The sequence below is a fragment of the Pteropus vampyrus genome, unplaced genomic scaffold (genome assembly GCF_000151845.1).
Source record: "Pteropus vampyrus isolate Shadow unplaced genomic scaffold, Pvam_2.0 Scaffold1, whole genome shotgun sequence".
In the NCBI taxonomy this organism is placed as follows: Eukaryota; Metazoa; Chordata; class Mammalia; order Chiroptera; family Pteropodidae; genus Pteropus; species Pteropus vampyrus.
In genome coordinates this window covers 13,407,951-13,433,968 of record NW_011888782.1, presented here as the reverse complement: position 1 = coordinate 13,433,968, position 26,018 = coordinate 13,407,951, and the positions used below count along the sequence as shown (strand labels likewise).

The 26,018-nt window shown below is 33.3% G+C and overlaps 1 protein-coding gene and 1 pseudogene across 1 annotated transcript in view; one reads left to right on the top strand and one right to left on the bottom strand.

Moving 5' to 3' along the window:
- Nucleotides 1–26,018, bottom strand: part of CMC1 (C-X9-C motif containing 1) — a 66,427-nt gene that overhangs the window by 10,993 nt on the left and 29,416 nt on the right. The gene's annotated exons all lie outside the window — the stretch shown is intronic.
- Nucleotides 14,625–17,065, top strand: LOC105288399 (annotated as a pseudogene).

The window sequence follows — 26,018 nt, the reverse complement described above, 5'->3', positions numbered from 1 at the left end:
AGGGAAGACTATGTGGCATGACGGAAGTCAAGGAAACCAAGTGAATGACCCTCTCTATATAATCAGGATCCACTGGACCCAATTGTATTTTTGAGAGTTTCTTTTATAAGTAGTTGTAACTATTATAAGGAGGTATTTCATGACTTTTATTCTTTCTCAGAGGTCTTCCCCACAGCCCCCAAACAACAAAGAAAATTACATATTTTGTAACAATAAAACTCACTCTATCTTGCCATTATTATACAGGCTCACTGGATCTTTCTATAAGACTAAGATACAATATACACTCTTAATGAGCTTATTTTTCCTACATCTTGAAACTTTTTACTATAATGTCCTAGGTATTATTTCATCATGACTCATCAATTATTCCCAGCTATACTAAAAATGACTCAAATAATAAGAAAACAAAATGATGGAATCACCTAGAAAAATAATGCAACAGTGAAATAAATTATCATTCTCACATCAGTTTTATCGTGTTGCCTAATGTATTACATCATTCTTCTTGAATATATAAAAGTAGTCTTTTTGGTTTTGTTTTTTTGCTTTCCTTGAACACAGCTGAGATCTGAGATTTGTTTTTTCACTTTCTATGTTACTTAGTATAATAGTCCCCGAAGATGTTCAAATCCTAATTCCGGAAGATGTGAATCTGTTAGGTTACAGGGCAAAGGAAAATTAAGGTTGCTCATCAGCTTGCCCTTAAAATAGGGAAATTATCCTGAATTATCTGGGTGGGCCCAAAGTAATCCTGAGGGAGCTTAAAAGTGGAAGAGAGAGGACAGAAGGAAAAAAGTAAGAGAAAGAGATGTGTTAATAGAAGCAGAGTCAGAGATGTTATCTTGCTGGCCTTAAAGACGGGAAAAGGGGAACACCTGCCAAAAGTGGGGGCCTTGTTATGGACTGAATGTCTAAGTCCCACAAAACCCCTAAAAACCTCTACTGCCTCCCACTTCCCACCACTTGATGGTACCGAGGAAGGGCCTTTGGGAGGTAATTAGGATTAGGCAGTCATGAGGGTGAAGCATGCATGAATGGGATTAGTGTCCTTGTAAGAGTTATGAGAGCTTGCTTCCTCTCTCTGCTGTCCACCACCTAAGAATACAAGAAGTCAGTAGCTGGCAACCAGAAAGAAGTCTCCCACCAGAACCCAATCGTGCTGGCACCCTAATCTAGACCTTCCAGCATCCAGAACTGTAGTTCTGTTGTTTATTAGCCATCTCATTTCTGGTATTTTTGTTTTAGTTGCTTTTGGCTTCTAGAAGCTGAAAAAGGCAAAGAAACAGATTTTCCCGCAGAGCCTCCAGAATGGAATGCAGCTCTGCCGACATCTTGATTTTAGCCAAGTAAGACCTATGTCACAATTCTGAACTACAGAACAGTAAATACAATAAATTTGTGTTGTTTTAAGCTACTAAATTTGTATAATGTTACAGCAGCAATAGTAAACTAATACACTGCCTACTGTGGCAAAAATTCGACAAACAGATGTTACACAATTGTTAGATGAATCAGAAGATGAATGCAAAGAAACTGACTAGCGGCACTCTAGACCCTAATGATGAAATTGATTGTACAAGCATAATCAGACTATGTATCTTCAGATGACAATATCCAGATGAACTCTCTCAAAATCAGAAACTGATGAATAAATAATACATTTTGAAGGACAAAAGAGAAATATGGTATTCTCATCCTATCGGTCATTCAACAGGAGGGCTTTTTCATGCTGTATTATGTAACAAGAATCTGTACCATCCCATTCTGCTCAAGGATATATGGCAGTATATCAACAAAGATGACCAGAAGAAAATTGTATTTATTGCGCGTATGTCTAAAAATGAAACTCTTAAAATTATGGAGCAAAAATGACGGCCATCTTCTTCAACAAAATTTGTAGCCATCGATGTTTTCAAAAATGTTGCATTTTAAGGATGCAAGTACAAGAACCAGGATTAATGGTAAACCAGAACCTACTAGAGATGTGCCTGAAATCTAGAGCAAGTATTTATAAGATAGATATAGTTCAGGTTCATACAGTTTAGTTGCATTCAAAGGAAGGAACATTGACCATTTCAAGTATAAAACTTTCAAAACGAGTAAGAATAAAACTTTGAGCTTGCTATGTTTATTTCTTATTAATACTTTTAAGGTCTCTATCCCTTTGTAAAATTCTTAATCTAATGTTAAAATATAAAAATAAATAAATAAAAGGCATCCATCAGATGACTACCTGGGATAGTCTGGGTTAAAGAAGGAGTGGCAGTCAAAAATTGCTGAGGCATCTACTAAAATGAGTAACGAAAATCACCTATTAATTTTTATGTTAAGATTTTAAGTCATACTGTTGTCCAGAGATCTCTTTGATTCATATAATACCAGGGAGGAAATACGAGCAAACAAAAATCTTTACTCCTTATCTCTTATGCATTAAACATAGCTTTTATTTTCAACTCTCTAGGACAGTTATTTCTATAATCAAGTGTTCATTAAATACAAAATATGGTTCCTAACCAGTGTGTTTATAATATAGTGGCAGACACAGAAGGAATTCCATAATGATACCAAGTAGTTGTGTCGTCATTTGATCAACTTGAGTTTGTAACCCCTTAAACCTTGCACTGTGCAATGTGGCAGCCATTAGTTATGTGTGTTTACTGAGCACTAAAAATTTGAGTCTCAACACAGTATGTTGTAAGTGTAAAATACATACTAGATTATGAAAGCTTAGGATTAAAAAAGTAATGTAAAATATCTCAATAATTTTTATATGGATTGAAAGTTGAAAAGAGTATTTTGGATATAGTACACTAAATAAAATAAAATATTGAAATTAACTTTATGTTTTAAATTAACTTCACATTTTTAAAATGTAGCTGCTATAAATTAAAAATTATGAGTTACGTTATATTTCTATTGTCCAATAAAACTTTCTGCAGTGGTAAAATGTTCTTTGCACTTTCCAATAGTGTAGCCACTAGCCACATGTGAATACTGAGCACCTGAGATGTGGCTAATGCAACTGGGAAACTGAATTTTTCAATTTAATTTATTTTAATTAAATTAAATAGCCACATATGTCTAGTGGCTTTAATATTGGACAACACGACTCTAAGTATTTTTAGTTCTTTGTACCTCAGGTGAGATGCAAATTTGCAGCTAGTGATTAGTTGGTTATTGTTTCATGATTTGAAATTCATGATCATTTAGGCTCAGTAATCTTCCTTACGTTTCCTTAAGATATATTTTTCTACCCATTGATCCTTTTAAGCCTATGATAATAGCTAATCAAAAAAATATTTAAGGAAATAAACACTAAGTAAAAATAATCATTCAATGAACTTGACCTGCTATTCAACAAATAGCTAAATAAATAAATTCAATGAATGAGTGTCAAATTTATAATTCTGACTTCCTACAAGGCTTGAGTTGATTTAACTCAGCCTTATGTTTATAAATTTGGTGCTTTTAGATAATTTCTCCCATGGCATACACTGTAATCTAATTTCTTTGACATAGGTCTAAATTTTTGACACTTTTTATCATTTCTTGAGTTTAGTCAGTGTTGTAGTCCGAATCTATCCAAAAACAAAGTTCAAAAAAACAATACATAAAATTTAGGGGTTTAATAAAAATTTAAAAGTTTGAGAGGGATACACAGATTCATTATCTCTATTTATTAGAAAATAAACTTCATGAGAATAAAGTGTGACAAGGAGCACTTAGGAGATGGCACTTGGAACAGAGATGATTTCTATTTTTGGCAAACCAAAGGGCAATGATACATTTTTGTCTAAAATGGTTATTAATTCATTTCTCCATTAGAAAAAACCTGTCTTATTTCAGGTGGCCTCCTTTTTGGTTTTACATTTTGCCACATCATAATTTTTTGCAAGGTTTTTAAAGGTGTTAATAATAGTAGCAATAAGAACTAAATGATAATGGTAATTAAAATACAATGAATATTTATTATGTACTGAAACCTATATACTGAGTACATTGTTTATTAGCTCACATGAATTCTACAAAAACACTATTAGATAAGTATTTATTATCTTTATTTGCCAGATGAGGAAACTGAACTTTATATAGGTTATATCACATTTCCAAGATAATACAGTGTGGCATAAACTGGCCTAGAAGCAGGCCTTTTTAATTCTAGAAACGTACTTGCACCTACTTGCAAATCCCACTTACTCTTGACCACACAGGAAAAACCTCCACATTTAACAGAAATTTCCATGCCAAAAGAACAGACCTCGCCCAGGCCAGTTATCTCACATGAGGTCACAACTGAGACCTGGGAAATGACTGGGTATGGTGCTACACATCCCATCATTACCGCAGGAAAAAATAAGCTACAACTTATTGCTCTGATTTTAGGCTACTTAGCAATCATCTAAAATAGAATAACATCAGATACCTCACTCTCTGGTTACATACCAGTTTTCCAGAATTCCTATAAAATATATTTAAATATTCAAAATAAGAATTTTACACACTAGAAAGTGGCTTCTCAAGCAGTATATAACGAAATGCTCAATTTTGTGTTTCAGATTTTAAGTGCTACCAGAATTTGAAAGGTAGACATTAGCACAGGCCAGTGTAGCTGAGGAAAGCACCAAATCAACCTATCTTTTAAAAGACAGCATGTAAAATATGTTTTAAGTCTCCCCAAATAGTAGAATCCATGAGAATTATTAATAGTGACAGAGGGGAGGCTTTAGAAAGTGACAAAGCAAGAGAAATATATGTGATGAGCATGGTTTATACCATACATTTTAAAATGTTCCCTCTTTGCTCACCCCACAGTCTCCGAGTTAAAGGACCTATTTATTAATAGGTACTGAGCAAAGCAGCCAACAAAGAAACTGGCACATTTGTTAACATGAGCCTTCTGGGCTTCCTTGCCATCTCCTGAGGGTGCTGTACCCTCTCCCAACACTTAACAACAAGCAGGATTACACAAAAGTAGGATCGATGCTTTTAATAACACAAGTAATGCCAGCAATAAACTAACCTGCTGCACTTTTTCATTCTTGGAAGTGCTTTTTGCATCCTATTCTGGGGATGAGTACGGGCCAACAGTGACCATTAACTACCACTAATGAAGAACCAACCACCTGTCTTGTTTGAGACTTCTGGGATGGAAATGGTTAAAGTGAGAAAGACCTTAGAGGTCAATTAATTTAAACTCTTACTTAATTCGGAAAATCCTTTGTAATCCATCTCACTATTTAACACTTGTAGTGACAAAAAACTCCTTATCACACAAGGTAGCCAGTTTGTGTGTATATGTGTTGGGTGGGGATAGGGGGTTTACAGCCTGAAAAAAAAAACTAGGTTAGTCTAATGCTGCCTCCTCATCAAATACTATAGGAAATAACATTCCTAGTTTTTCCTTCTCCTGGTCCAGAGCCAGTGTAAACGCTGCTCCCTTTTCCTTATTGGATGTGGTTTCCAGACTACTGAGGAAACCTGGTCACCCTCCTTGCAATCTGCTGGTGTGCAAATTTATTTATGTATTTAACACCTTGCTCTTCTCCAAAAAGGATTTGAAACAGCTTGGCATCGCCCTTAACAAATACCCTCCATAAAGACGTTAAGCTATTCTCAAATAACTATGGTTATGTCTTTCTTAAGAAAAATAAATACATAGATAAATACATAAATATATACCCAAAAATCATTTGTGGTGAATTATTAAGAGAATGACATATCTCTAGCCATTCCTCATCCTGTCTTCTCTTAGCTGAAACAAAGAATATTTTTACATAAGTAAAAAATAGCCTTTCACGCCATTAAAAGCCACTTATCAGCTTTCTTTTAATCTAGCAGTCACGCCAACAGCCAAAGTAGAAATTCTATACCACAGAATACTATGCGGTCCCTGAAAAAAAGTGCACTGATAGGAAATGATCTCCAAGACTTAGACTGAAAATAGCAAAGTGTAGAAGAGTACAGTGCGTTCCCATTTCTGTTTAGAATACGCACATACACACACGAGCACAAATGGCTGTGGAAGAAACGGGTAACTGTGGTTGTCTCAGAGGAAGAAAACTGGGTTCTGGGGAACAGGAATTGAAGAGATATGTCTATGTATGTGTCAACTTTACAAAATGTAATTTTTAAAAAGTTAAAGAAAGTAATAGTTTTGGGTGGAGTAGAGAGTAAAGTGGAGTCCGCGTCTCTTGTTTTTTTTCCTTAAACAAGTCCTTTTCCCTGAATCACTGCTCAGCAACGACTGGGGGTAGGGGGGACATCTAATCTCACTAAGAACACTCATTCATCACACTCTAGGGGTATTTCTGCATGTATGGTTTAATTTCATTAAATGTTAACTGTTCTCAAATACAAATTTGGACATTCTTTTTCACTAAATATAAAACTACAGAGATTCTACTATTCCCATTTTACCCAGGCCAGATGAAAAGCACTATTCCAAGGTGAAATGACACCATCAAAAGTCACACTACTGGCTTTCTTTTCATTTAACATGGTCACACGAACTGCCAAGATGGAAGAAATCTGACAATGATAACATGTCCTTGGTAATAAACAGGTCCAAATTTTCAGTTTTAAAGAGGAAAAAAAAAGAGAATTAAAAAAAGAGATGTTATGCTAAAGTTAATTAGACATTTATTAAGTGTAGTATCCCTACTTAACAGGGCAAATCGATCCTTTCAGTTCTGGCTGCAGTTTATTTAAAGACTTTACAATTTTACTACTTAAGAGCAAGTCCTATGGAGGTGTTATCTCACCATTTATATTTTCACAACACTTATGATATTGCTATCACACTCTTAAAATAAATGAAAAGCCCATGCCACATTTCAGACCAATATAATGCTACAGACTCTATTTTTATTTCTGGAAATAAACATTAAAATAATTCTGTATTGTTCACTTTATTCTTCCAACATTGAATATAAAAAAAAAAAGTAAAACTAAGATTTTTTAAAGTCCCAGGTATATTTGAAAAGCAGAGGTTTTAATCATTTGCTTTTAAAATTAGGCACTAAAAATATATCATTATAAAATTCCAACAATTGCATTTTATGACAAAATTACTGTGCTTTTAATTTTCTATTAAAGTGTGATTAGCTTGCTACTTTAAAGATTAGTCTGTGTACAGAATGAATTTAGTGGTGCACATAATGAGACAAGAAAGTACAGGATGAACATGAAAAGATTATTTTACATAGTAGTGCATGAGCTATTTGATAATTCCAACATAGTACAAAAGAAAGCTTCTCTCTAGATTGATCATGGTTCAGTTAACATCACTGAATATCTAATACCTCCAACTCAATTAATTCTCACCTGATTAAGATCAGACTGATATTCAAACTAAATCATCTCTCCAGTCAAGTAGAAATCAATATTTCTGATTTTACTTTTAAATTACAATAGAAAATAAAATGCACACATCTTCAATATGCCAAGAGTAGCTTTTCTATTCTAGTCTACCATGGCATGGATAACACAGTTGATTAAAGAATTATTCTAATTTGAGCACCAATATGTAGCAGAATATGATTAATTTGAACACAGAGATGGAATAAAGTAATTAAATATATCTTATACAGGGTAAACAGAAAATTGACATAAAATAAACTTGACTTCTTTAAAACAAACCTCACTATTTATCAGCTCAACTAGTTAGGAATACGGTTTTATTAAAGACTGATTACTCTCAAAAAGAGTCTTGTTTCAGGCACAGATAGATATTTATAAGGTGGGCAAAGAAATGGTTCTTTTAAGATCATACTCTTTCTACCACCACCACCTCCAAAATGCATGCACATAACCTAAAACGAACAAATTATTTCTATATGACTTTTCCAGAAAAAAGCAAGACACAATGACCCATCCTTGCTGAGTGGAGTAAAAATCAGTGAATCCTAAAATAACAAAATGCTTACATATTTGTAACTCTTACTACCAAAGGGAACATGAAATAGATTTTCCTCCTCTTTCATGCCTCAATTCCCTTCAAATTTAAAATTGAGAAGAGTAAAGTTAAATTATTTGTTGGAGTAATTGAAAAGCAATATTATTTTGCTTGTTGACAAACTCAATAATTCAGAAGAAAATCACTTATCTATATACATAATATATACATAATGTATATACATTATATATACATAATGTCTATAATTATATAAAATGCATTTTATATAATTATAGACATTATGTATATATAATATACAAAATACTTTAAAGATATAATTTAATATAAAATATATGAAATACATATTTATTATAGGTTACTACTATGTACTAAATAATTCATAGGTGTTACTTACCTTATAGAAAAAAATATGAGAAACCAAGAATTATGCAATTAACCTAAAAATAAAGATTTCCAAAATTTCTGTCCCGTAAGAAACAGCCATAGAAGTTAGCTACAGACCATAACTAAGGGCACGAAAATCAAAATTTGTTAAGATATGACTCTCTCCAAAGACGTAGAATCTGAGTCTGGGGCTGCCCATGCAACTTGGAAGGTGGGCTACCTGCGTGTGAGCACAAAGGGATTCTCTACTTTTATGAAAGACTCCATCCTATTTTTCTTGAGCAACACAGACATCTCAGTTTGTTTTTGTTAATTATTATCACTGAAGCATATCTTCAGAGAAATATTTCTACTTTTGTTCTATATTACTAACTTTAATTAAAATAATAAAAACTAAATTAGAATATAAAATATTTAAAATATAAAAATAAAAAAGGATTTGAAAATTTTCGATCATAAGAACAGAAAAAAGTAGAGAAAGTAGCTGCCAGAGTCTTATTTGTTAGATTCCGCAAAGAATATTATTAATTTTAAAATAGAATGTCGACAGGGTTGATTGAAATAAAGAGAAATAAATTAATGCTAAGTAATTACTAAGGAAGTTTTGTTTATGGAAATGAATAATTCAGTGTTTTACAAAGTAAATTCAAACAGCAGCTGCTTTGCTGACATTAAGCTAAAAAGAGCTTTCTCAAAAATATACAAACTTTAAAACTAGAGAATCATCATATTTTTTATGCCAAATAGAAAGAAGTTATTTCCTACGTCTTCTGTTATTAGTATAAAAAATTATATGGTTACAACAGTAATTACCCAACCATTTAAGGAGTCATAACATTATATTTTTCATGGGAAGTATCTGTCACATTCTAGTTAATTGACTATATGCATAATTCCTGGTCTGTTAAGTCTTATAACAGCTGGGGGGAGAGATGAATTCAGATTTCTAACAATCTGTTCCCAACCCATTTGGTTCTGAATTTTATTCAGATCTCAAAATGAATCCTATGGCTGTCTTTTAACTCCACTGCAGCTCCATTTGTCTCCTAACTACTTGCTCCCATATATTAGGAAAGAGCTCTTCCTCCATCAAAAAGAAATGAATCCAAGCTTAAAAAAACGAATAACATGAGAGAAACTGCACATATTACAAATTAAGTTCATTTTTACTAAAAAATTAATCCATAGTTTTTGAAAGAATTAGTTTCTCGTAACAGCAGCTAACAGATACAGAAACTTGAAAAATAAATGTTGCAAGTACTCCTCAAAGATCAATCTGAAATTAAAATAAAACACTTCCAAACAGTCACATAAGATAAGGGAAAACCAGGTTCTACTTACACAAAAATTTTTTTATGGTTTACCTATTGCTTAAAGCAAACTGCAGCCTGCAACTCTTTAGCGACTCATTAAAATTTAGACTGCAAACAGCATGTTTTTAAAAATGAAAGAGAATAGGAAATATCAAAGTACACTGTGCATTCACCTATATAAATGCATACATACACACGAAAATGCTTATGTATGTGGACACTGGGTTTTACTTGAAAATATTTCTTACCATAGGCCAGGTGAAAAGAATTTGTGAAAGCCACTGGGCCTACCGCATGCTAATTCTTACCCTCAACAAGAGTAGGAAAACAACTCAAACAACACATTTGTAATTCATTCTTTTGTTAAATATTTATTGAGTATTTCTCTATATCTGGTCCTGTTCTAGATACTTGGGATAAATGAGTAAAACAAACCAGGATCTCTGTCCTTGTGAAGCTTATTGAAAAGGAAGAGACAGACAAGAAACACAATATTGTACGGTCGGTTACAATGTAGTAAGAGTTTATAGGAAAAAGGAGAGAGGTAAGGAGAATTATGGGAGTGTGGAGACAGTGGGTTATATTTTGTGCAGGGTTATCAGGGAGGTCCCTCTGAGGAGAAATTTGGGGAAAAACTTGAAGGAATCGATAACATAATTTATATACTTGCATAGCATAATACAAATACTGATGTTTCCAATTCTACACATGACTGATCAAAAAATATTTATAAGAAAAATGGACTTGAAGGAAATATAACTGTAGATAAGACTAAATTTCTAGAACTGGATACTTGAACACAACAAACATGGCTACTCCACCAACCACCAAGGAGAAGGCACAGCTACTAAGACCAACCAAGTCACTCTCGTGGGAATCTGGCAGGGCTTAAGTTTAAGATGTCACTAAAATGGAAGAGAAAGGACAAATACATAAAATTTGATTTAAAATCTTAAAGCAAAATGAGCTCAGATTAAAATGAATCTATTGAAAAACATTACTCAATAACGGTATTGCTATGGTAGCAAAGTGTGAAAACAGCATTCTCCACTCCTAAAGTCTACAGATTCATTTGTTTTTCTAAGAAATCAGTAACATAAATTAAGCATTTCTGCAACTTCTACTTGGGTAACAAAAAAAAAAAAAATGAATGAATAAGTTTGTTTATTTAACCCAAGATTCATTTATAATCTAACTAGTTTCCTGAATAATAGGAAACATGAGTATTGGCTGAGGTTTTGGAATGATAAATCTAAAAGTCACCCTGTTGGCATGTGCTAAGAACCTGGGTTCTGTATTTTATGTAAGCCAATGAACACAAACATTTTTCCCAAAGAGAAGATGGGGAAAATTTTTTTAAAGGATCTCATGTTCAAATACTTTTTTTAATTCATAAAAATGATTGAAATAGCATGAGCAAATTTAGGATTTTTAGTAGCAGTACTTTATGACGACTTTAACTTAGTTTCTATTAGATTTTTAACTGGCAATTAAAGACTTTTATTTCTTTTTATGAAATAAAGCAGTTTATAAGTTAATTTCTGGTACTCATTAATGTCCACGTAACTATTCAAGTTCTTTATCTTATTTATTTTGTAAAATCTTATGAAAAATTCTTCCATTTTCGTCTGATATCAGAAATGGTTAATAAAAAGTTTACTTGTCCTATAGTGTCGAAGAGAGGAATTTAATTCATCAGACAAAAAGGAAATACTGAACCCAAATTTTGCTATTTAACTACATAATCTGCAGTTTTAGAAAGCTATTCTGCAAGAAAATAACATAACTACAGAAAATTTTTGCATATTAATGGGAAAAAAGGTTGTCTCTGTTTTGCATACATAACAACTGAGTAAAGCTCTCATAATTGCAATGCCAGTTTTATACCTTTTTTTTGATGAAATCTGTTTATGTAATTGCCCCAGTGGTGGCACTGACAAGTATAATCAATGGGCAGTTCCTGTAATAGCAATTTCTACATAACTGAGCATTAATATTTTATAGGCCTCTTTACAAAGTAAATTCACATTTATTTTATTTACTAACTTCACATTTATTTTACCCAATTAAAATGGGTTCCTCCGAAAAAATAACAATTATCCTCTTCCCTTATTTGAAATGTATACAGTTCAAATTTAATCATCCATCCAAAATATAAAAGGTCTTAGGAAGGAAATTAACACAGGATTTACAGGACTAATGGGTTTTTGAGTTAAAAGGAAAATATTTTAAAAGGTATGTTTTGTTTTAAAACCTTGTTGTAATATCTTGTATTAGAAATCTCGAAGCAAATTTTTGTTAAAAGCTGGATATCTTCTTGGACATTTTACAACCATTTGCCTCAAACTTAATGTGTCTAGGCTCCCTACTTCTTGAAAATCATTTGCAATCAAACTTTTGACATCATCATGGATCTCTTCGATGGTCATCTCTCAATCACTAAGTCCCACTAATGTTTCCTTTGATGCGTCCCATTCTCGCTGTCATCTCCCCAGAAACAGGTCTTGTACTTGCATCTTAATCAAAGGAACAGCTTCCCCTTTCTCTAGTTATCACCTACTCCAGCCTCAGCCCACATATGGATTACCATTTTTATCTCTCATGTCACCAGAGATGTGAAGAAGAAAAAAGCTGGATGAGATTAAGAGGATACAAAAATAATGGAACTACTGCATTTACCTTCCCACAAAACTCGTGTTTCTGTTAGAGGCTTATAGGAAATCACAAAAGGCATGATGAGCAGCATATGCAGATATAACAACATTGTAGGTACACACCATTTTATGTATTAAACATCTGGGAAATTTACCCAGGGTATGTAGGAAAAATAAAAAAATATTTAAATTTATACAGAAATGAGGCTTAAGAAAGGGAATAAGACTATGATTAGTAAAGTGGGCTTAAGTAAAATCCTAGAAGACCTTAAATGTAGGAGTTTAGACTTGATCCTATTGGGAGTGGAGAATGACATGAACTAAACTGTACACTTCAGAAAGCTTTATTTAGCAATAACACTTAGGGTAAAATTAGGGAAGAGGAAGGAAAAGAGATTTCTAGATAGAGAAAGCTAGTCTATACACTAATAAAACAATTCTAGCAACAGATATTGAGGATAGTTCTGGGTAAAAACTACAGGATATTGCAAGCTCATAAACCTTTCCTCAATAAGATGAACAAAAGGAGTTTTAAAAAGGAATAAAATTGATTAGCTACCACAATACAAGAAAAGAGGTATAGTGTCATACCATAAACTTCAAAAAGTAATGGTTAAGAAACAAAGACTCTGGCAAGGCTCGATCAGTATGGCGAGGCTCCTAGTCCCAATGCCACCCCTAAAACACACTGAGGAAAAACATGAGTTTAAAAACTAAGAATTCCTATAATTGCACTCTTCATTCTTTAGAGAAACAGCCTGAGGACATAAATATGAATCCTACAGAAAAGCAAAAACCAAAACAAAAACCCTTAGAATAAAGCTTTTATCTAACTTCAGAGGATCCCAGCAGAGGTAGAAAAGCCACCAGTGTATGCCATTTTTCAGGGCTCCACACTGAAAAATAATAAAGAGGACAATGCAAAGGTAACCCCACGGGAAAAGAGGAAACATTCCTGAAGGCTATTTAACAAAAACACTGCATTGACCAGTGTGCTCCCTCTGCTCCCTCTGTGTACAGAAAAGTACACAGAAGAATACCTCAGTCCTCACACTGTAGCCCACATGGGAGGACAAACATGTCAGGAAAAGGTGGCAGGAGTATTAAGGAGAATCCACCTACAATTTTTCAGAGAAACAGCAGGGCAACTCTGCAAACACATCCTAAGGAAACGAAGATTCATCTCAAATGTCACACTATAAAACAACTTAAAAACATTAATTCAAGAAAGCTAGACTTCAAGGAATAGTTGATAAAAGAGTAAGATGAAAGAGGAGATAAAAATATAAACTGAAGACCAAAACAAATCCATAACAGTGCTAAGTAAATACATTACATTATATAAGAAATAAGATAGATAAGCTAAAATTCAAACGAGAGCTTTTATAAAAATGACTTAATATAATCACAGTGAATACAGGGGGTAATTTTTTAAAAGGTTAATGCGAACAGAGAGAAAACTAAGGTATGGTAGGCCAGGGGTTCCCAACCCCCAGGGCCACAGACCAGTACTGGTCTGTAGCCTGTTAGGAACTGGGTCGCACAGCAGAAGGTGAGCAGCAGGTGGGCAAGCGAGCCAATGAGCCAACAGAGCTTTACCTGTATCTGCAGCCACTCCTCAGTGCTAGCATCACTGCCTCAGCTCCATCTCACATCATCAGGCATTAGGTTCTCATAGGACCACGGGTCTCTGGTGCTCCCAACAGTTGGGGACTACTGATATAGACAGACACCAAACACTAGTTCTTATATCTTGGTACTACAAAGGTTGGGGACACTTGTGGTAGGCAACTACTGTAGTAGGCAGCTTCTAGGATGGCCTCAAATGATCCCAGCCACCAAGGATCCATGCCCTTGTATAAAGCACTCCCTATGAATATAGGCTAAACCTAGAGATTTCTAATTTGAGAATATGGCAATGTGGATGGGATATCACTGCCATGATTAGGTTACAAAAGTCCATGACTTTTGTCAACAGATGTTCTCTATTGTCTTTCTAGCTTTCATGCTTTGACGAAGAAAACTGCCATGTGGGAGAGGCTCATGTGGCAAGGAACAGAGCATGGCCTCTAGACAATAGTCAGCAAAGAACTGAAACTGTCAGCACAACACCCCATGGGGGAAGTGCTGCCAACAAGCATGGAGAGCACTTGGAAGCAGATCCTTCCCCAGTCGGGGCTTCAGATGAGACTGCAGACTCTGAGCTGACACCTTAAATGTGGCCTTGTGAGAGACTGAAGCAGAGGGCCCAGCTACATCATGTTGAATTCCTGACCCACAGAAATGGCGATATAATAAATGTGTGCTGTTTACCACTAAGTTTTGAGGTAATTTGTTATGTAGGAAATAACAAGGATGGTCAGTATCTTTGAGGTATAGAATTCAAAAAAGGAAAAGAAAAAAATTGTAATGATTTAAGAAAAGTTTTCTGACATGAAGAACTGAATCAATGAAGCAGAGAACACAGTATGTTCTAGAAAGAACCAATACAGAATAATCAATACCCAACATATATCCTAGTTTAGTAAACTCGAGGAATTTTTCTAGTATCCAAGCAGAAAAATCAAATCACCTATGGCAGGGTAGTTGCGAGTTGGGACAGGATGAAAATTCGGCTGGTCACAGACTTCTCAGAGCAACATTCAATGTCATAAAATACTAACACAGTATGTTCAAAGTTCTGTGGGAAAGAAAATATGACCTGACAATTTTATGCCCACCTTATATGTCATACATGTATAAGGCAACGAAGAGTCATTTCCATATATAACAGATATCTAGGATTCTAGAACCCAAAGACTCTTCTTAAATAAACTATTTAACAATGAAATCTAGCCAAACAATGGATCAAAACAAAAAAATAAGAGAATTCAGGAGAGAAGATGTAGTAAGCACTGAATTTACAGTTAGAAAGAATATAAATATCATAAATTTTAATAGTGTAAAAATACAACTTATAAAACCTGGGACATTAAAGACAGGATGTGGGGAAAGTATAATACTTTCAAAGCAGAGAATCGATCAATACTGTCCAAAATTAAAATGTGAAGAATATGTTTCTTACATTATATAATTTTTATTAAAAGAATGACGTTTTTTAAAACCTAACAAAAAATGTAGGGGGAAGTAAATAATAAGAGCCTGAATTGAAGAAGAGGTCTCACACACACTGTTGGAAAGATTCCTAAACTGGGGCTAGTTAACCTCAAAGGCTCCAAATAACACTAAGTTTCTAAGATCACAGGGTTTCCTCTAAATAAACATCTGCTACAAGGAAATCCTTGCTTTCTATTATATACCAAGTCTAGACTTCTTTGCTTGGCTCTTAAGGAGCACCAAAACATGACCCAAAACCGCAACTAGTCTTACATTATTAAGCTACTCTGCCTGCTGTTCCACAAATATCTTGCGCTATATTCAGCTTTCACGTTTTAACTCCTACTTGGGATATCTTCTAAATAAATAGGTAATTTAGATGCTACCAATTTAAAGGCTATTTATTCCCCAATGCTTACAAATAGGATAAAAAACTGAGTTAAAAAAAAAAAAAGCTATCTAGATCTAACATTGCTGAAAAATCTACTTGCTGCACAAAATTCTACCTAAACTCTTAGAATTTAACTAAAATATTCTTTCATATTCCTAGAGTATTCAGACTTTTCTATATAGAAACTTAACTCTAAACTAATATTGCTTTATAAATTTTATTAGTCTTAACTCAAAAAAGTCCTAAAATAAAAATTAAAAAATATTAAGTTGTAAAACTTTAAAATATTTTAATTAAAAATGTTTTTAATTGAAAAGAAAATGAAATAATGGTTATGAATAAATTTGATCTGAAATACAGTCTTAAACCTTTGATATTCATATTAGGTATTTTTAAAACATAATTTTATGCATTTATATAGATTGCTACACTTTACAAAGAACTTTCATGCTCATTTTTTATTTCCAAAAATAATTTTACAATTATAATCATCCATAAAAGAATTGTGAGCACATTCAAAAACCAGAAATTAAAAAATAAGCACAACAGAGATATCGTTTGTCAGGTTGCTTATGTCCATACAGAAGGATATGATAGTTTGTGCAGCTTATGCTCATGAACTCCCAAAGTATGATGCACAAGTTGGCCTGACATACTATGCTACAGCATATTGTACTGGCCTGCTGCTGACCCACAGGCTTTTCCACAGGTTTGATGTGGACAAGATCTATGAAAGCCAAGTGGAAGTGCCTGGAGATAAATACAATGTGGAAAGCATTGATGGTCAACCTGGTGCCTTCACCTACATTTTGGATGTAGGGCTTGCCAGAACTACTAATGGAAATAAAGTCTGGGGGCCCTGAAGGGAGCTGTGGATGGAGGCTTATCTGTTCCTCACAGTACCAAATGAGTCACTAGTTATGATTCCGAAAGCAAGGAATTCAATGCAGAAGGACACTAGAAGCACATTATAGGTCAAAACGTTGCAGATTACATATGTTACTCAATGGAAGATGCTTATGAAAAAACAATTCTCTCAATACATAAAGAACGTAATTCCAGACACGTAATCTAAACATGAAAAAGGTATATAAGAAATTTCATGCTGCTATACAAGAGAATCTAGTCTATGAGACGCCCAAGAAAGAAGTTAAAAAGAAAGAGTCCCTTCCTTGCCCAGAAGAAAGATAGGATCGTTCGGAAGAAGGCAAGCTTTCTCAGAGCTTGGGAAGGGGTAGGGAGGGAACTGAGAGCTAATAAACCAAACTGCAATTTTCTATGAAGATATTTCATATAAAGAAAACAGTAAACTTACTGACCAAGGGAAAAAATAAACATTTAACACTTAATGTTACATTTACGGTAATGGGAAAGAACAGGATATGTCATTATAGTGTAACTATATTCATAAGAAAAGGATTTTAATGTATTTCTACCATAAGATGGAGATAAAGTGGATGTATTTACATATTTAAAAAATGTATAATTTTTATTAAAACATTTGATATCACTTACTTCATAATCAGAAATATATGATCTTTATGATAAATAGGTAAAAAACTATTTTGCATGTGATCAGTTTCAATTAGTTATTTCTAAAAATATTCTTTTGATAAAAGAGAAGAAAAAATAAAGATATATAATATTTTCACATTTTAATTCACTTTACAGAGGGAACTACCAGTATTAAAATGATTTAAAAATACACTTAAAAAAGATGATTCATGTGTCTATTACCAGTGCTGTCTAACAAAACATTCTGCAGTGATGAAAATGATCAATATCTGCATTATCCAACATAGAAGCATGTGGCTATCAGGCACCAGAGATGTGGCCAGTGCTACTAAAAATTATTAAGTAGCTAATGTGACTAGTGGCTGATACACAGGACAGCACAAATCTATTTCATAGTCAATATTTTCATATATATCAAAATCCAATAGGGTTTTTTCAGATATTAAGTAATAGATAAAACTTGAACTTTAAAAATAAGATAATTATAAATTAACGATAAAAAATAGGTTATGACAATTTTAGTAGAGGTTTTTTGGTAACCATGGGGAAATATTAAAAAGCTCAATATAATTATAGAGGTAACAAAAACGTTATATATTAAAAGGAATATAAGAGCACTATTAAAGTATAATACACATAAATCACAGAAATCTTTTAAAAATACATCAATATGTGAATTTTCATATTTGATACTGACATTTGCTCAAATATTCAAAACATTTAAATATCTTCAGACAAAATAAACTCCAAATTTACCCAATTTAGTTAACGCTTTCAGTAATGAAAAAAAAATTCTTCCCTCTTACCAAACAGTAAGAGTCTAATTCTACAATTACAAAGTAGAGCACTTTGAACCAGACACAGATTCCAAAAAGAATCACCTGGACCTCAATCAATTCAAAGTTGGGTACTATTTAGGCTAGAAAGCCAAGAGCAAACATGTTTCAAACTAGAAATAGTCTCATCTATCCAAAGATACTAATCGAAGGTGCTGAATCCAAAAGAACAAAATTTCATGATCATATTTTGAAAGCATAAAGATTCATGATTAAACTACTTTGCTGAATTTACTGAGGTCTGTACTGAATTTTGGCAGAAAGGGAGGGAGCTGACCTAAAAATACTATAGACATGACACTGAGGAGACGAGAAAGTGTTAGAAATGAATTTATAAATTGGTTCACCAAATAATTCTTGAAAATACGTTGATAGTTGGACTATTCTGGCACAGGTGCTCCGACTTTTAACACAAACCTCAAAAAACTTAAAAAAGATGTTTAATTATTTTGTCTGTAGGTTACAAAAGTGAGATGTTCTCTTTTGCAATACAGTCAAAATCAGCTTGCTGTTGACAGTCACACTGTAACAGAAAATAAAAAATAGAGCTCCCTATCCAGCAGATCTACCCCTCCCTGAACAAATCTCATTAAATTACTTCTACATGTGCTGTGTTAAAACTTAACCCCTAGAGGGCAACTGAGCTTCAATTTTTCCTTCACAATATACTTCAGTTCCTAACCAGTTTATAATACCATGACCTATTTCCTTATATCTTGGAACTTTTCCTTCAAAACAAAAGGGAAATGGAAAGAAGAAAACATATTCCACCCACTAATAAAAAATATCATTATGGAACATATTCTTTAACAGTGATAATTCAAAGATCAAAAATATGGTATATTCTTATAGGCATATTCCTGAATAACACGTATCATAAAGGAGTATCTGAATATCAACACTCTCAGTAGGAACCATGTAGCAGATAACAAAGACATACTTAACAAATCTATTTAATATAAATGCTTTGCATAACTTTACATTCATTAAATGGCATGTTAAAATGTACAGGGGGAAAAAAGGGTGAAGAATCCAGGCTCAGTAACAATTAACCCTATACAAACTACCCAATATAACCCACCATAAGAAAAACCAACGATCCTTCAAGGTAAAAAATATGAAGAAGTTTTGTAACTGTCCATCTAAGCTAACTAAATCATGAAGCAGAAGTGTTGATAGTCAGTTAGGTCCACTCAAAATACTGATGTAGCAAAAAAAAGTTTTTGTACCAATGTGAAATAACACTAGCTTGCAAGGCCACAAACCTATACAACTCGGCCTTTTCTTAGTGAAATTCAGAAACTGGGCAGATGTAAGCCTAATATGTACGTAATCAAATAAGCTGAGAATTTACTTGGAAAATATACAGGATTATAATAATAAATTGATAACTTGATAAATCATGTGGTTTTCTTTTAATGCAAGATTTTTAAAAATATTTTCATATTTGTATACACACTCCATAACACGTACACGCTAACTGACAAAATTCTAACTCAATCTATAAGCAGTTTCCGAATGTAAATAAATGTGTCACCACACAAGGCCTTCCTTCCCAGCAGGGCATGTCACCAGCGGCTCTTTACTGCGCTCAACACCAGAACCACCATCTCGGTGGGAGAAGAGAATACACGCACGTGCTGGTTAAAGTCTTTTTCACCAAGTCACAATAATTTTCTTCGCTCAATTTGTAAACTAATTATTCACATTACATCCACTGGGCTCAGGGATCTAAAATGATCACAAACCAGTATCTGCTCATTTAGATAAGAATCTATACATGAAATTTGACAAACCAAAGAATGTTATGATGGAACACAGAGGAGAGAAAGGCTACTGAGGAGAGTGAAGTTTGTGTGCTCTGAGGTTAGTAATTTTCAGAACAGGAAAGAAGAACAAGGAAGAGACATATAATTCATAGGATGAAAAGGGGATCCAGGCTGAAAACTACAAGAGTTTACTTGGGTTCACCATTTCCTAAAAGTTTGCTAAGAATCTCCGGTGCACTGGAAAAGAACTTGAATGCCGGCATAATCTGGGGCTCAACTTCCATGATGAAAGTAAGGGAAATAAAGGTTCAAGAAACAGAAATACACACAAAAACTAAGAATAGCAACAACAACAGAAATACACACACACAGAAATACACACAAAAACTAAGAATAGCAACGACAACAAAACAACCCAAAATTGATAGTTTTTATGAAAAAGAGTGCTCTAGGTAGTGAAGTATGTAATTTTAAAATATACAAAATGACTAAGTACAAACATCAAGTTATAAAATAAGTCAGTGATGGGGTTGTAATATACAGAATAGGAATATAGTCGATAATAACGTAAGAACTTTGTACAGTGACGGATGGTTACTAAACTTATTGTGGTGATCACTTCATAGGCTATGCAAATGTCAAATCACTATGTTGTATACCTGACACAAATACAGCATTCTCAGCTATACTTTCAATTTAAAAAAAAAAATAGGATGATGTTGATTGGGGGACCCCCTTGACAATGTGAACTTGCAGATTATGTTTGCAGAAGTCAACTGCTGTTAAATTAAAAGAATAAATTGCTGTTTAGCTATTCAGCCATTCTTAGACCAAAGAGGTTTTTGTTCAGCTTAGGGAATTTAAAATAAAATAAAAAGTTAGATTTAAAAATATGACAAACTTGACTAATCAATTTCTCTAAAAAAGATAATGAATAATAACGTGCCTAAGGACACCTGTAAGAATGAAAAAAAGATGTCACTGTTAACTAAGTAGAAATACTATATTGTAGTTAATGCTCATCCTCACAGCAGCCTGACACTTTTCATAAATGCCAGGGGTTATGCTACAGCAGTTTGAGATGGATGTCCCTTTAGCTCTGGCAAACACACATCATTGCCTGTCACTTTCGCGAACAGCAGCTTCTAGTTTCTAAAGAAAAAATGCAGAAAGCCACCATTTAGCAAGGAAAGTAGTCAATGTATCTTCTGTTCTGCTGCAGAATTTATCTTCTTTCAATTCTATTTGTATAAAGTCTTTTGCTTGGAAGAAAGAGAAGAGAGGAGAGGAGAGGAGATCTGCTGCAGAATTTATCTTCTTTCAATTCTATTTGTATAAAGTCTTTTGCTTGGAAGAAAGAGAAGAGAGGAGAGAGGGAAGGAGAAAGGAGAGACGTCAGATGCTTTTAATTTCTTACCAGAAAACAGATCTAAACTTCTCTTTTAGATTTCTAAGGCACCCCTACTAGTAGAATTGCTAGGTCAAGGCATAGCACATCTATAAATTTTTGTTCATTTTTTTAAATACTCACAAATCCTTTTCATGACATTGTGCTAATCTCCTCTCCCAGCCAGCGGTATAAATACCTGCTTCTCCAAAACCTTGTCAACATTATATATTGTATTTTCTTGCCCACAAATATTTCATCATGCACATGATTAGAGTGCTGTATTTGTTTACTTTTTTCTTATCAGTTGAAATTTATATACAATAGAATAAACAAATCTGAAACACAGCACTCAATGAAACAAAAGTATACATCTGTGCAACACAAATCAACAAAATACAGACTATTAGTATCACTCCAGAAAGTTCCTTTAATGTTCCTTTCCAATCAATACCTGTCCCATTCCCACTCCAATGGTTAGCCTATTCTAGAACACCATAAAAATGTTATCTGTTCCACATATTTTTAAAAGTGTGAACTCTTTCATATTTGTTTTATATTTTACATTTCTTTCAGAATAGTTTTGAGATTCATCTCTGCTATTGTGTATAACAGTTTATTCAATTTTACTACTGAATAGTATTCTACTGTATTAGTACACTATAGACAATCCATTCTCCTCTTGAGAGGTATGTAAGCTGTTTTCAATTTTTGGCTATTATAAATAAGCTAACGTAAGTATTATTGTACAGATATGTTTCATTTCTCCTGAGCAGTTTCTGGGTCACTGGGCAAGTGTGTATTTAGAGAATACTGTCGGTGTTTTAATTGTAACCATTCTGGCAGGTATGCAATTCCAGTTACATAAAGGTTATTCATATGATGCTGTCCTAAAGGTCCCTGAGATTCTGTTCTTCATTTTTTATCTTTTTTTTTTTTCCTGTTCCCTGGATTGGATATTTCTATTGATCTATCTTTAGGTTCATGATTCCTGCCATTTTCATTCTGAAGTTTTTACATCAAATACTATATTTTTTCAGTCCTAGAACTTCAATTTGGCTCTTTTTTTTTTATTGTTTTGAAATCTGTTAAGATTCCTTGTCTTTTTATTCATTGCAATCATATTTTCCTTTACATTCTAAAGCAATTATAACAGTCGATTTAAAATCCTTACCTGCTAATTCTAACATCTTAGTTATCCTGAAGATACCTTCCCTTGGTTTTTATTGAGAATGGGTCAGATTTTCCTGTTTCTGTGCACACAGAATAATTTAGCATTGTATCATGAATACTGTCAGTGATATGTAAAAAGTTTGGCTTCTATTCTGTTTCTCTAAAGAACTTTTTTTCTTTATCATTTAAGCAGTCAATTTTCTTCTCTGAACTCAAACTGCAGAACTGTCTCCCCTTCAATGTACAGTAGGTAACAGCTCAAATTTTTGTTCAGTTCTTTTAGCCTTAACTGAACTCCCTGGAATTCGACCCCATCTGTAGTTCAGAAATGAGACAGAGATATAGGCAAAATTTATGTACAGAATTTGAGGCTGCTCCTCTCTGGTTCTCTCCGTGTTAAGATTTATGCTCTTCTCCTCCCCGTCATCCCAGCATACATAAATACAAATTTTCCAGGGCCTGCAGTTACACCAAACCCTGTGCTTGGTTCTTTACACTAGCAAGACTGAAGCTTTTTTGTCTTTGTTTTGGTCAGAGTCTCAGCCACTCAACAGGGCAGCGACTCACCCTGCGCTATTCCTATCCTTCAGTGTTTGATTCCCCTCTGATTTCCATCTGCTCTTGTTTACTCTTCAATGCCTTCAGGTAGTTGTTTTTAAATTTTCTTCATAGTTTATAGTTGTTTTCTGCAGAAGGACAGGTGTGATAAGAGCTATTAGGCCATGGTAGAAGCTCAACTTCTCCACTATGAATTTTCAAATAATATCAAGTTTATAGGTTACATACGGTAGTATAGGGTGTGGTTTGTAATTAACCCACAGAAGTCAGTCCAAGTATTTTTCATTTTTAATAACATATAATTTATCAAAAAGAAACTTTGTGACCTTTGCTTATTTGTTAAATTGGATATTTATCAATTCTTTACTGATAGTAAATCTTGATATACAAAAGATATCAAACCTTTGTCGCATACATTAGAAATATATTTCCCATTTGGTAATGGAAGGAAATGTAACATTGGGTGGTGAACACACAATGCAATATATATATATATATATGATGTATTATTTAATTGTACACTTGAAACCTATTTGATTTTATTAACCGAGCCAACCAATAATTTTCATTTAAAAAAGAAATATAATTTCCTATTTTGTGATCTTTCTATTATGTTTATAGATATGACATAAAGAAAAATTTTTTTTCTATGCTCAGAGTTTTTGTATTGTAAAATATAATACTTGATTCTTTATAGTTTTGTTTTTTAAAGAAATATATATTCATTATGGAGAAATTTTAAAAAACCTATAGAAATCACCCATAATCATTCCTCCTTCTATATTCTTTTATGGTTTTTTTTTAAAACTTGGCTATATTTCCAGTCTTTTGGAAGATAATTTAACATTATCTACTGAAGTTGAAATTATATATGTCATATGATACCCAGAAATCTCCTATGGAATATGGGTACCGAAGGACATACTCAAGAATGTTTATAGTGGCATTATTTGAATAAAAGCTGGAAAAGACCTAAATATCCATCCCAGTAGAATGAGTAAACAGATTATAGCACTTCATATAATGGTACTATATGACAACGAAAATTATTACATGCAAAAACATGGAGAAATCAAAAATAATGATGAATAAAAGACGTCAGACACAAAAGAGCACATACTATATGACTCCATTTAAATTAAAAAGGATCTATGCAGTTTGCAGTCAAAATGGTGGCTACCTTTAGGGGGAAGGAGGAAAAGGATGGTGATTGGGAGGTGACTGGAAAGAAGGCTGGCTTCTGGTAATTTCTATTGCTTGACCTCAATAGTGGTTACACAGATATGTTTACTCTGTCATAATTCGTCAAGCTATGCACTTATAATTTGTGCATACAGGATATAAAAAAGTTTATTTAAAGAAAGTGATGTTTTCATTTTGGAGAATATGAAAAAACTACACACGGAAAAAGAAAAAAACCTATGATCTACCTTCTTCCATCCCATATTTCCGGATATTTATTATTAAATTTTGAATGAACTTCTTTTTTCCTGCATATAATTATCATTTTGTTATCACTGGAATTATACCATGTATGTAATTTTATATCATGCTTTTTAAAAATAGCATATGAATATGTTCACATTTGTTAATGATCCTTCATAAAATTAACTTAATTACCACATAATATTTTATTGAATGATATTTTTCATAAGAAGATATAAGGTAATGAAAATCAAGAAAAGAGTTTCATTTCAGTAAAAACTAAACATCAAAGAAGTAGATATTGTTAATTATAAATTATAAAAATAAAGAAAACATTTAAGTTCAACACATAAGTCTAATTATTATGCTATGTAGGTATGATTGACTGCATTTTTAATGAGGAAATGGTCTGTAGTTTGCATATGTAGGGCTACAGCCCCAAAAAGAGTGCTTCAAGAAGCAATATTACAAGTGTTCCCAGAAAATAAAATTAAAATTAAAAATTACTTAAGCTATAGGAAGAAAATAACTTTTCCATCTTGGTGAAGTCTGGAATAAATAACACAGAGCAAGCGCAATTCGGCAACTAAAAGGTACCAACTAGAAATAAACTGGCTCGTAGGCCAGTAAGAACAAATACCAGGCAAAACATATCATCACCTACTAAATCTACTGCTCTTGACAGACACAGCTAATTGATCTAATGACACTCTTTCTGATTGATCCCATTCATAGTGCGTTAGACAGTCACTTTCAACTGATTATAGTCGACACAAATAAACTGTATTTGCTATCTTTGACTTAGTCAAATGCTACACTATAATGGAAAGAGCACTAGACTGGGAATTAGGATACCTGGATTCTAATATCAACTCTGATATATTAACAGGTCAGATGATACTGAATAGGTAAGTTCTTTATTGTGGTATGACCCCATGTCCTTGTATTCTCCACAGTAATTAGCACCATAAATTGCACAAAGTATTATTGAACTATATAGTTTGTTGAATTAACAAATCAGTGTATTTATGACTTGTCCTGAGAGGGAACTGGCCTATGCAGAATCTTAAAAGGAAAATCAAGAAATAAAAATGTCAGTTTTTAATTTATCACTGTCCAAACTAAAAATTTATGCCAAATGAACACTGAGAAAAGTTGCACTATTTATACAACTATATTAGAAAAACACCAGAACCATCCCAACTGGATAAACATTCTACTCCTTTGTTTCCCTTTATGAGAGTGATTTTTACCACTAATACAATGATTTCAAACTTAGATGTCTCCTAGATACCTCAAAGTTAACACATCTAAAACTAAACTCCTGATTTTTCAATAACCAAAAACTAAAATGAAATAATAAAATTTCTATATACAGTCTTTCTCATCTCTGTTAACCACAACTCCATCCTTTTATTTGTTCAGGACAAATGATAGGGAGTCATTTCTTTCTCTCTTGCTTCTATCTTCAAAATATATCCTGGATGTGCCCATTCTCATCATCTTCATTGCTACCTCCCTTCTAATCCACTATCATCTGTCACTTGCATTATCATACTTGCATCCTTAATGTGGTGTCCCTGATTCTGCCCTTACCCC